Source organism: Ambystoma mexicanum, chromosome 10 (assembly GCF_040938575.1).
Source record: "Ambystoma mexicanum isolate Mex_15411 chromosome 10, UKY_AmexF1_1, whole genome shotgun sequence".
Classification (NCBI taxonomy): domain Eukaryota; kingdom Metazoa; phylum Chordata; class Amphibia; order Caudata; family Ambystomatidae; genus Ambystoma; species Ambystoma mexicanum.
In genome coordinates this window covers 1,000,408,915-1,000,421,528 of record NC_090932.1, presented here as the reverse complement: position 1 = coordinate 1,000,421,528, position 12,614 = coordinate 1,000,408,915, and positions in this window count along the sequence as shown.

The window sequence follows — 12,614 nt, the reverse complement described above, 5'->3', positions numbered from 1 at the left end:
GGAGAGAGAAACCAGCAATTTAAACACACGCATCTTTTGCCGGACAGTGTTGGGTAATACAGACTCTTACCTCAACACTATCAGTGGCCACAGACAATCTTCCCTTGGACCCAGCTGCAACACAAGAAAGGAATGTACAAGAGTGAACATCGGACATATTGAACTCTTTGAACTTAATACTTACGGGTTCTCGCCTGGAACCTCGGAGTCAATATTCATCCGGAACTCTTCCAACGCCCTCAAACCAGTGAAGTAACTGGTATCTACGCGCCCCTGCATTCCACACAGGATGGAGAGATCATCATTTACAAACATAAGGAGAATATTTCTATGGGTCAAGCATACGAGATTAGGCGGTCCCGTCCAATCTGTCATCTCTGCACTACGCTTCACGTTGGAGGAGGTCGCAGCTGTCCGGGTCCGATCGACGCCCCTGTGGGAGCCAGGTGAGCGTAACATCGGGTACCGGGTCAGGGTTCCTGGAATGGGGAAATACCGGGCCATTCCGACCTTGGAGGGCCCGGTATTTCCCTATTCCAGGAACCCATCCCCAGAGTCAGACCTCTGTGGATTCCCACGGTGTCTTCTTTTCAGAAATGCATGAGGTTTCCTGTTTTCCTTTGTGGCTTCGACACCCTAGGCCCAAATCTGTAGGTTGTCCACATGAGCAAAATTCCTGAAAATCTACTGTGTGAAAAGACTTGGGGTTACTAGTGTTTTAGGCTTTTCCCTTTGCACCCAGGTAGGTGCACCCACACATGTGAGGTATTGTTTTCGTCGGGAAACCTGTGGGAACACAGGAAGGTAGACCATGTGTTGTTGTCTGTATGTTTCGGTGGGCGACCAGAGTGAAATGTGCGGAAATTGTGTTTTTTTTTCTGTCATTTTCCCGATTTCCCCCCAAACTATGGAATCTTTCCCTACATAGTTGTTGCCTGACCTGCGCAAATCACCCCTTCCTAAACTTGGAATATAGTCTACTTTTCAGAAATGTATGCCTTGCTGGCTTCCCATTCATCTTTCCTACCCTTTTATCCCATTCTGTCCACGCATGTCCCATTCGACAGAAAACGCCAACATCGCCTACCTCTCACAAAATGGCTGATTAGCATATCCAAATATGTTATTTTGGTTTCCACTCAATCTGTTCTTGAAAGCCTGGAGAATGGCGAATCCAGCACAGCAAACCATTTGTTCCTAGCTCTTACAAGGAAAACACCACAAGTTTCTTTGTACAACATTTTATTGGCATTTTCTGAAAAACCCCAAATATTATCTTTTTTTAAAATGTTCTCTTTAATACCCCCCCCGCCACCCGCCATACAGCAAACTAGCATTCCTGGGTGGCGTTATGACCACCTACATGTGGGAAAAAGGGGCCAACTGTAACGCTCACCTGATTCCCGTAGAGGCGCCGGTCTTGACTGGGCGTATACCGTATCTTCAAAGGTGATGTGTAACACACGGCTGGCTCTTTGGGCTGGACCTCTGTGCACTGTATCTCTGGCTCGAAGGGTAAGATGTCTTAGATAAGTGAACGCCGTGCTCTCCATCTGCCTCGAGGCAGGGTGCTGTAACCAGTTTCTTCACTGGATAAGGGGAGCAGGCCTCTTGACTTCAGAGGACTGCTGTCCGTCGTTTACTGCACGAACGGTAAGTTTCAAGTAATTCTAATGTCTTTAAAGTCTTTAGTAATGATGTCTCTTGTTTTGCAGGGTTCCGGCGATGGCGGATGGCGGGCTGAAGTGAGTTGAAGATGGAGCCGTGTGATGAATAGAAGCGCCTGGAAGCACGTAAGTAAGCGCTTGTTGCCTGCTTCACAATGCGCTCTAACTGTCTTTTTATTTTGCAGGTACAAGTTCGGGGCGGCTGCAGGGTGCCGGAATACCCACTGGGTTAGATGTGGAAAGGAGTAATGGCACGTGAATATTAAAGTTCCCCAATGTCTTTAAACGCACCTTGTTTTGTCTTTCAGATGCGGGATGCAGCGCCGAAGGCCTCCGGAGCGTGCGAAGAGTTGGTAAGCTTTTGTCTTTCAGATGCCGGAATGCAGCGCGAGGCGTTGGTGACAGCCGATGGACCAGGTAAGTGAAGAGCTGTCACTGAAGACCGTAATGCTAACCTGTTCTTTCTTGTCTTTATAGGTGTTGCTGAAGACTGAATTCAGAATGGTAAGCCTTTTTCCTTAGGCCCAGGATCAGATGCAGAAGACACGATGAGCGTTCTGCTGCTGAGGATGCAGAATAACGCAAAGCAAGATTCATCCATCGGGTGTGGTTTAAATAGCCTCCTGTAGTGCTTAGGTGTCTCCTTCCACAGCCACGCCTAGGTAAGAAAAGAGTTCCTGCTTTCCAGAAGAGTTCCAGTGTTCTGAATCTAGGGAGTGGCTCCTGCCCCACCCAACAGGAAAAGTAGTTCCAAACAGAAGAGGATCAGAGACTCAACTGGCAGGCAAGTAAGCAGCATGGTCTGCTGCAGGTAAGTCCACCCAAGCATTATGAGCCCGGCGCTTCCAGCGCTGGGACTGGGCATATTTATGAGCCTGGTGCCACTGGCGCCAGGACTGGGTCCAAAAGGTCCCAATTGGGACTGGTTGGCACTCGGAACCTGGGTTATGGATCTGCTTCCAAGGGAGTTGGGAAAACCCTGACCTTTTGGAAGCAGAGATCATGACACCAACTTTGGCCGAGATATCTCATGTAACAAAGAAGTTACAAGGGATTGAATGGTGACATACCAAAATCATCAAAAAGGCCTTGACACTGGGGGGAAATACCCATGGCAGTTAAGGGGTTAAGACGGTAAAGCCCCAGAGGAGATATCATTTGTAAAGTAGCTCAGTTAGTTAATGCTCCAAATGCAGATTGTGCACAGGAATATGTAACATCTGTGTTCAGCACCTGTCTTAATCTTTAGGTGAGATAATAGGCAGAGTGAATGCATTCAGCTTCCGATGCAACACAGCATTTTCCAGGTCAATTGGTTCAGAAAAAGTGGTGGAAAACACTACTACTGTCGCTTTTTCTAATTGGCCAGATTTTCTGCATTTTCTGGGTGGAGTTTGGGAGCCGAGTGGACACACCAGGACCCCCTGTATTTCCTGCTCCACCAGACAAATGCGGCCTTACTGTCAGCATGGATTCTCTTGCTGGAAATAAGGAAAGGGATTCCTCTGGGATCTGCTTGGAAATGAAACCTGGTAAAAGCGGGCGGAGTCCAGAGGAAGCCATTGTCAATTCCGCCAGCAATCGCTAATTGCACGAGGTATTTACACTCTTCCAAAGTGGAAAAGCAATGTGATTTCACCTGCCTTTTACGATAAAATCTTCCATTTTGTGGCAGAAAAGTAAAAAAATGTGCCAATGGAAATGGTCCACTTCATGCAGTTTACTTTACACCTTGATGCTTGGGGGTTTTGCGTGCTGCTACACATGTACTAAATAAATAAATACATTTAACATGACCCCAGATAAATGGCAATTTGTGATCAGAATGAGTGAGCATGGCATGTCGCTGGTAAGAGGGTGTCCTGTGCTTCTTGAGTGCGTTGGCAAATGCCTTTAATTGCCATCTCGCGTTAAGCAGGGGCTTAAACCCATCAGTGTGGATTGCGCAATAATAAGTCGACAGAGGTATTTCAAATGGCCAATTTCGCTCTTTGGGTGACATTGTCAAAGTGGGAGAATGTGGCCCAGCATGTGCCACTTTCTCTGCGGAGGGAATTGTGCCATCCCGAGGAAGAAGTGTGAAAAACCCACAAGAGCACTGTGCCCTACTCTTTCTGTGTGCGTCTTCCCCACAGGGCGACAGATTCAGACTCATACATGGGTAAGTCTCAGGTGGCAAGCCTGTACCCTAGTTGATGTGGCAAAGGATTCCAGGACTTCTGAGGCTGATAACATTAGTAGCATTGAGTTATATACCGCCTGACAGGTATGTGTGACAACGTTGCAAAGCAGAGCTGTTAGTGGGCTAAAGCAGGAGGCAATGTCTTCCCACCCTCAAAGGGTACGTACACCAAAACTAATAGGCCCCTCCCCCCATCATGGCTGTAGGGGCCAGGCTCCAAATCAGGGCAAGAATACACTCCAATCATCGATGCCCACGAGTAAGGTACCACTTGTGCTCCAGGAACCCTGTTGAGCAACCTCTGTGCTTACCAGGTGATACTAAAGTTATTTAAAGCCAGAAGTCTAAAAGGTAATCGCTTAATTGCAGCTGGAAATTAGCTCCTGGCGTGATCAAAATGCCTTAACCAAGTGTGACATCACCCCCTTCATTTAAGCAATATGTGTTTTCTCGCGTTTCCTCATCCACTGAATTACTGTTAGAAACAAAGGCAAGAGTTGTGTCTCTTGTGTAGGCATTAGGAAGGCAGTTGCCAGCCCCTGGCATAATATGCCCATGTTCTTCCAATATTGGCTAGCTGTTGCCATCTTATGGCCAGGTTGACCGATCATGGCAGTGACTGGCAAATGCCTTTCTCCTGCAGACAGAAAAGCAGAAATAAGAGGCCAATTCAAAACACAGAACAAATAGAAGTTAAGACAGACTGCATCTGCCATTGCTCTGTTATGGAGAATATGTTGAGTGTTCAAGCAAGGAGATATGTATTAACCAAGCAAGCAGTGAGACAAGGGAGAGGCAAAGAAAGGCCAGAAGGGCTCTTTGAATAATGTAACAGGGCAGAGGAGCCATGCTCTGCCGTCCTAGTAACATATGAGAGAACCAAATCGATCAGGCTTTGCAGCAAATGTTAAACGAGAAAGGAACAGATTCCAGCTCTGCATTCAGAATAACAAAGGCAAAGAAAGGCTAGGCTCTGAAGCCAGCATGAGATGGAATAAGAAGGATGAGACTCATCGTGAGAGGCTGGCATGGCCCTCGCAGGGCCGCTAGAGGGGCAGCCCACATAGCGGGCTGACCCTCTGTCCACCCCCCTGGGTCCACATACACCCCACCTACTAAGAATCTCCTGGGTCCGACACATCCGGCCGCGGACCTGGGGAGTGCTTATAAGGCGGTGGGCTTGCGATCGCTCATCCTCCTTGTTTGCTGTACCCCCATCCCCCCTGAGGACAATCAAAGCAGCAACATCACACACATGGTCCCTCTACTCCCATAACAGGGCTTACTCAGAGGTACAAACAAGATTTCCTCTTTCTTTGAAACCCCCATCCTTCCATTCCAAGAGACACACACGTCTCCTTGCCCCACACAAAAAAAGTAGCAACTTGCAGTTGGTAGAAAAGGCTGCAACTCCTTTATTTGGCAGGAGTTCACTTACCGGTGATCTGCCTCTTAATGAGTTGGCATCCTAGCGGTCGCCCACTGGAAGTAATTGTTGTTTCCTCTCTCTTACCATGAGCTCATACTCAGATGAAAAATCCAGAAATGCAACATACAAAGACATGTTCTTTACTGCTGCATCCTTTAATGTTCTTCTGTTTTCTTTTCTTCTTTTCTCTTGTTTTATACAGTGATCTTTGTAATTTAATACGTGCTGCTATTTTAATTCTAATTTTGTGAAAAGTCCAGTTTTTTTACTAAAACACAATAAATAAATAAATAAATAAAGCGTAGTCCCCAAGATGTCCCCTGTCACCCCCAGATTTTGTGTCTCCTACGCCCCTGAATGTATGCTTTTCAAAATTGCAAACGTACTGCACGACCGATACGTTTATAAACACGCCTGCACTAATCTATATCTGTGCAAATATACGGGCACTGTTAGTAGTGTAAACTTATTCCATTCATGTCGTATTGTGTCAAAACCTGTCGTATCTTCCTGTACTAGCAGCACCGTTGTATTAACTTTGAACCGCTGCCACAAGGTGAGCTACTGGAGTACATTGTGTGCTTCCGAGTCAGTTGATGAGGGCTGCAAAGGGGGTTTGCTTTCTAGTCTCGGCCCTGGATATTTGTATACCTCCCCAGGTACAGCTGGTCCCAGCTGGCCCCTGGGGGCACGCCCCTTCAGCGAACCGACACAGTGGGGGGCAGAGGGGCGGCCCGCTGTGCCTGCTGCCCCTAGCGCCCCCTGTTTGGGCTGGGGCACCTGCTCAGACTGCTGAACAATTCCAGCCCTCGAGGCTGCGGAGCGACGCTCACTCCAGCACAGAGGCGGCACTGCAGGCTTTCGAGAAGCCGGACCTTTCCACGTGGGTGCGGGACTTCTGAGCCACTTCGAACCCTTTCAGAAGAGACTGCAGAGACCGCGGAGCAGAGCATCCTGGAACAGAAACTGCAGGGATCGCAAATAGACCGTTGCTGGGAACAGTTTTCGCAAGTCAGAGAGAGCAGCCTTCAGAGCTAAGTACGCTGAACGGATCCTCCTGACTGGCGTGGGAGACTGCAGAGGCGCACTAAACCTTTCACGAGAGACTGCAGAGCTACACCAAACTGCAAGAGGCTGAAGATATACGCGAACTATGTAACACCGGACTGCACAGCTACACCAAACCTTTCCCAGGAGACTGCAGAGCTACACAGGCTTGCCAGGAAAGGCTGCAGAGCTACATTAAACCTTTCGCAAGAAACTGCAGAGCTACACAAACCTATCGCATGAGGCTGAAGATATACGCGAATCATGCCACACTAGACTGCACAGATACGCCAAACCTTTCCCAAGAGACTGCAGAGCTACACAGCTTGTCACGGAAGACTGCAGAGCTACTTTACACCGTTCTCAAGAGACTGCAGAGCTACACAAACTCGCTCCCTCTCTAGATTCAGCACAGCTAAATGAAACCTTTCCCAATACAATGTGGAGCTATACTGAACCTGTCCCATTAAGGCAGCAGATCATCACCGGGGCTATCACAAGAGAGTACAGAGCTACATATAACCTTTCATAATAGACCGCAGAGCTACACAAACCTTTCACAGAAGACTGTAGAGATACGTTTAACCTTTCACAAGAGACGGCAGAGCTACATTAAACCTTTCATAAGAGACCGTAGAGCTACACAAACCTTTGACAGAAGACTTCAGGGCAACGGTGAACCTTTCACAAGAGACTGAAGAGCTGCAAAGCTTTTCACAGAAGACTAGAATTACGATAAACCTTTCAAAAGGGACTGCAGAGCTACACATACCTTTCATTAGAGACCGCAGAGGTACACAAATCTTCCACGGAAGTCTGCAGTGCTACGTTGAACCTTTCACAAGAGACTGCAGAGCTACACAGACTTGTCACGGAAGACTGCAGAGCTACTTTACACCATTCTCAAGAGACTGCAGAGCTACACAAACTCGCTCCCTCTCTAGATTCAGCACAGCTAAATGAAACCTTTCCCAATACAATGTGGAGCTATACTGAACCTGTCCCATTAAGGCAGCAGATCATCACCAGGGCTATCACAAGAGAGTGCAGAGCTACATTAAACCTTTCATAATAGACGGAAGTCTGCAGTGCTACATTGAACCTTTCACAAGAGACTGCAGAGCTACACAGACTTGTCACGGAAGACTGCAGAGCTACATTCGACCATTCAAGAGAGAATGCAGAGCTGCACACACTCTCACCAGATGCGGCAGAGATTCACAAAACCTGTCCCAATATACGGGCTAGCCACCCCGAACCTGTCCCATTAAGACCACAGAGCTCAATTAAACTGTCAGTAGCATTCCCAGTTACAGAAAATCACCCTCACAGGAGACCGCAAAGCCACCAGAAGCCTCTCAGCGGGGCGCAACCTGTCACTGAAAAGACTGAACTGCCTACAAGAGACTACAGAGCGTTAGAAAAGCTTTGGCATGAGGTTGCAGAGCTACAAAGAACCGGCTGCGAAGGAGACTTCAGAGGTACGCGAGACAGTTTATATTTCGGAACCAATAGGGTTTATTGTTTTTTTTTTTAATCTACAAGAAGAATTGCAGTTGGGAAAGGGTGCATCATGCAACTTCCTAAAGCGAATACGAGACCGCCGGGCTGCTGCTGAGTCCTCTCTCTCGAGATAGAAAGAGAGAGCAGAGCCCTAACAAGAGTTCCATCTTTGAGGCGCACACATTAGACTGCCGAGCTTCCAGGAAAACCACAACACTCTTCATTTTTTTTAGAAACCTCTCATATATCGACTGAGACATGAAAAGGGCGCAGACAGTCTCCTTTTCAAATACTTTTTCTGTGGCGACCTGACAAATGGAAGTGATACAAATGTCATCTGAAAAGACTGCCGAGCAGTCTCACCTGGACTGAGAAGTCAAGGACAGGGCTGGACTCTTACAGGTATTGGTGGGAGCTTGGACCAGTCGATCCACTACTAATCCACCCACCCCCCACTGCAGGTAAGTGCATGCTGACTCTTTGCTTTGAATACATAGGGCCGCACTTGCCCATAAAGTAAAGACTGACCATGCCATTGAATGTGCACCAGTTGCTTTTTGGAGTTCTAGGTTTTAATTTGGTCAATTGAAAATAAACTGGACTCCAACTCCCATTAGTTTGTGAAATGAAATTCTCAGCGTGGTCCATTCACGTTGGTCTGCAGTAACCCTAGATCAAATTCTCTCCACCGAGAATGGATTATGACTTACTTATATAATGCCAAGGCTCCTGACAACGAGGTGGGTAGCACGTCCAACTGGACCCATCTCATCAGAATCACCTGTATCTAACAATTAAAAAAAAAAGACATGGCTCTTTCTATTTGGGACTTGTAGGCACAGCCGTAAATGAACAAATAGATACCCATCATTCCATTTGCTGGTTGTTAAAAGGGCCTGATTAGAAGAGGGTGACCAGGATGGCATGGGGCAAGTTGGCAGATATTTCACAGTTTTTATGAATGCCAATATTCCCACTGCATCATCAATGCTATTAAAGCACGTAGGATGGAACGAAAACACTTTCAGCCTGTTCCTCTGGTTTCAAAGAACAGTGATACCCCTAAAAAAAAAATAACAGAAAGAAGGGGAGGAGGTGGGCATGGAATTAAATATGTGTAATGTTAACATTAACCTTATATCGTCTCCCACCCCATCCTGCAAACCAAAACATGTGTAATAATTTAAACAAAAGTATATTGTAGCCAGCAACCTTCATCAAGTGCCCATGAGTAAAGCAATGCATACCTGTCTATGCGTGTTTCGGTATTAACAAATTAGCGATTTTAATTCGCTCTTCATATTTCTACATCGGATCATTAGGGGGTGAAATATCGGTGTATCGGTCTTCCATTTGTCTGTAGCATGCTCTAATATACTCCAATTCGATCTAAGGAACAGAACATCTTCAAGATCCAATGCACATTGATTCCAAATTGCCTCTCATGCAATGTCTGGCACCTAGAGAAAATATGTGATATCAATGATATACGATATAATGATATACTGTTATTACAATTAATATAGACAACATACTACGTTTAATATTGTAATCTATGACTAAATAAAGCAGCCATCTTGCAACCACATCTCTATTTAACTCAGTAACAATTTCCTGGAGAAAATAAAAAACACTTTAAAGTCCAACATACAATTTTAAATCCCATACATATCACCAATATAACGCTTCCAGTACAAATTGTGTTGCTTCCATCCCACATTTGGCAACATGACCTTTATTTCAAAATGGAAAAACAATTTCCAAACAAAGGCACCATTCCGGACACTATGGATGAAGCTGATGGTTGTAAGTAATATCTCTTTCCACGCTCGAAATAGTTGGACTGTAGTGCTCTGTGTAGAATTTTTAAGGGTAAAGGATTTTGTCCCCACCAGTATGGTCTTACAATGGCAGCCATTCCACATATTACATACCATCCTCATGATGAATCAAGATGTACAGATTGTACGCATATGAAGTAAACATTATATTTCGTTTAGCAATAGGTTGTAACTTTTTCAAAATGTGTCATACTCCTCTAATGTCTTCTAGGTACTTTGAAGTAGATCTAATTAAACTTTTTGAAAATGTTATTGTTATAATAGGCTGTTTGTCCATGCCCTGATAGGACATCTTGGAGAGTTAAAAACAGAGTTGTGCACTTTCGGTTGTTAGGAAAAGGCAGGTGACATGGTATATGGATATTGTTCCATTATGCAATATTTATCTGTTGCAGAGATGTTTTATGTCCCTCTGCTTGTGGTACAATGATTTTAGTCGCGCTCTTCATATTTCTACATCGGATCATTAGGGAGTGAAATATCGGTGTATCGGTGTTCCATTTGTCTGTAGCATGATCTAATATACTCCAATTCGATCTATGCAAACTTTGTCGGCTCTTAAAAGGCAAGATTTTATTCGAAAAAAGAGCATCATTTTGAGCAAACCTCAAAATACTAGAGGTATCTTGTAACTTTCCAAAAAAGCGGATAGACACCATGAATTTATTTCTCTGTTCCCAGGCAGCCAACCCTATATTCTATGGTCAGCGTATTTTAAAAATCATATGTTTGCCACTCAGGTGCGATTTATGTGTGATCATTATTTTAGCACTAATGAAATTTATTTTCTGGAAAATTGGTCTTGTCCCTTCTGTCCGATCGCACAGGAAACCCTGATGCACTTTGTATTCCTCTGCTCCAAGTGAATCTGTGTGGTACAGACTGCTACCAAGTGGGTTTACTGCCAAACACCTGTAGTCTTAAATCTTTTGCAGTGGTCCCAGAGGGAACTGCACAGGTTTCTGCCTAACACCCTTCGACAGGGTAATCAGGATCTGCTAACCTATATCGCTACCTTCAATAGATTGGTGGTGGAAACCGGATGGCCTGAGGAGAAACTAATTACATTATTTCATCGTGTGCTTCGGGGAGAGCTCAAAGATGATTTGGCTCAAGTTGTGAACCCACCTCAGGTTTGCGCAGAATATATAGACGTGGTCCAGTTAGACCACCGACTTCAGAATAGAAAGGCTGAGCGAGCTAAATTCAAGGGTCGGGTATGGGTTAAACCCAATGTCACCCCCAAAGGAACAGATGCATCAGAACCTATGCAGATCGGGGGGGGGGTTAAAGGACCCTTAACTCAAAAGAAAAGAGAAAAGATACGGCAGATGCAATTGTTTCTGTACTGTGGAACCGCAGGACATTTTCTACGGGATTGTCCTATAAAACCACCCAAGAAAGTAGTAGGAGTTGCTGACAAAAGTCAAATAGAGCCTGATTCGGGAAACGACCACGCCCGACAAGCGTAGAGGTCCGCTTGCCGAGCTTAAAGAGGACACTCAAACCTCCCACCTAATTATACCAATGGTCCTAATTGATCCAAGGCAGCCATCAAGTATGCACGCAGTTAGGGCATACATTGATAGCGGCATAGGAAACTACATGGACCACGAATTGGCCTCAAGGATGAATCTACCCCTTTGCAAAAAGACTGCTTCGGATGTCATCACCACAGTCGATGGAACTGAAATTGCCTCTGGGCCTGTAACTCATTCCACTACTGAGCTGACACTGTTGGGTCAAGATGGGCATCGAGAAACTATTGTGTTTGATTTAATCAAGGCCCCGCAATTCCAAATAATTCTGGGAATGCCATGGTTGGAAACACATAATCCTTGTATTGTTTGGCGAGAGAAGAGAGTGACCTTCCCAGATTGTGTACACCACTGTTACCTGGAAAAAACCTTGAACAAAAGCCTGCCCACCGTTACTAATCCAGTTGTGCAGTTACCTCAGGAATATGAAGAATTTCAGGATGTTTTTCAAAAAGAACAGGCAAATACGTTACCACCTCACAGATCATATGATTGGCAAATTGACCTAGTACCCGGTGCACAACCTCCATGCAGTAGAATCTACGCCCTTACGGAACCCGAGAATCTTCACCTACGACAATATCTGGACCAATACCTTGCTAATGGCTTCATTCGTCCATCCAAATCTCCTGCATCCTCAGCTCTATTCTTCATGCCTAAAAAGGAAGGTGACCTTAGAACGTGCATAGACTACCGCGCATTAAATCAGATTACAGTAAAAAAACCGATACCCATTGTCTCTGATCCCCGAATTACTAGACCAAATAAAGGATGCTTGTATCTACACTAAGTTAGACCTCTGAGGGGAATATCATCTGGTACGTGTAAAGAAAGGCGATGAATGGAAGACTGCCTTTCGCACCAAGTATGGGTTATTCGAATACCAGGTGATGCCCTTCGGGTTGTGCAATGCACCAGCAGCCTTCCAGTATTTTATGAACGATGTCCTTCGTGAACTCATTGACGTCTGTGTTGTTGTATACATAGACGATATTCTAGTGTACTCCTCCTCAGAATCAGACCATGTGAAGCACGTTCGTGCAGTCCTAGAGAAACTACACCAGCACAAATTATACGCAAAATTGGAGATATGTGTTTTTCATTCTACAGAAGTTGAATTCCTGGGATTTATCCTGACTCCAAAAGGAGTTCGAATGGACTCTCGAAAGGTGGACGCAATCCTCAAGTGGCCATCACGCAGTTCTGTTAAAGGGGTACAAAGCATGCTTGGATTTGCTAATTTCTATCGCAGATTTATTCCTGAATTCTCACATATTGTACACCCCATCACAGCACTTTTGCAAAAAAACAAACGTTTTTTGTGGACTGAAGAGGCTGAAAGAGCCTTCCAAGAGCTAAAATCGAAATTCACGTCTGCACCTGTCTTAAAGCATCCACGCCCTGAGC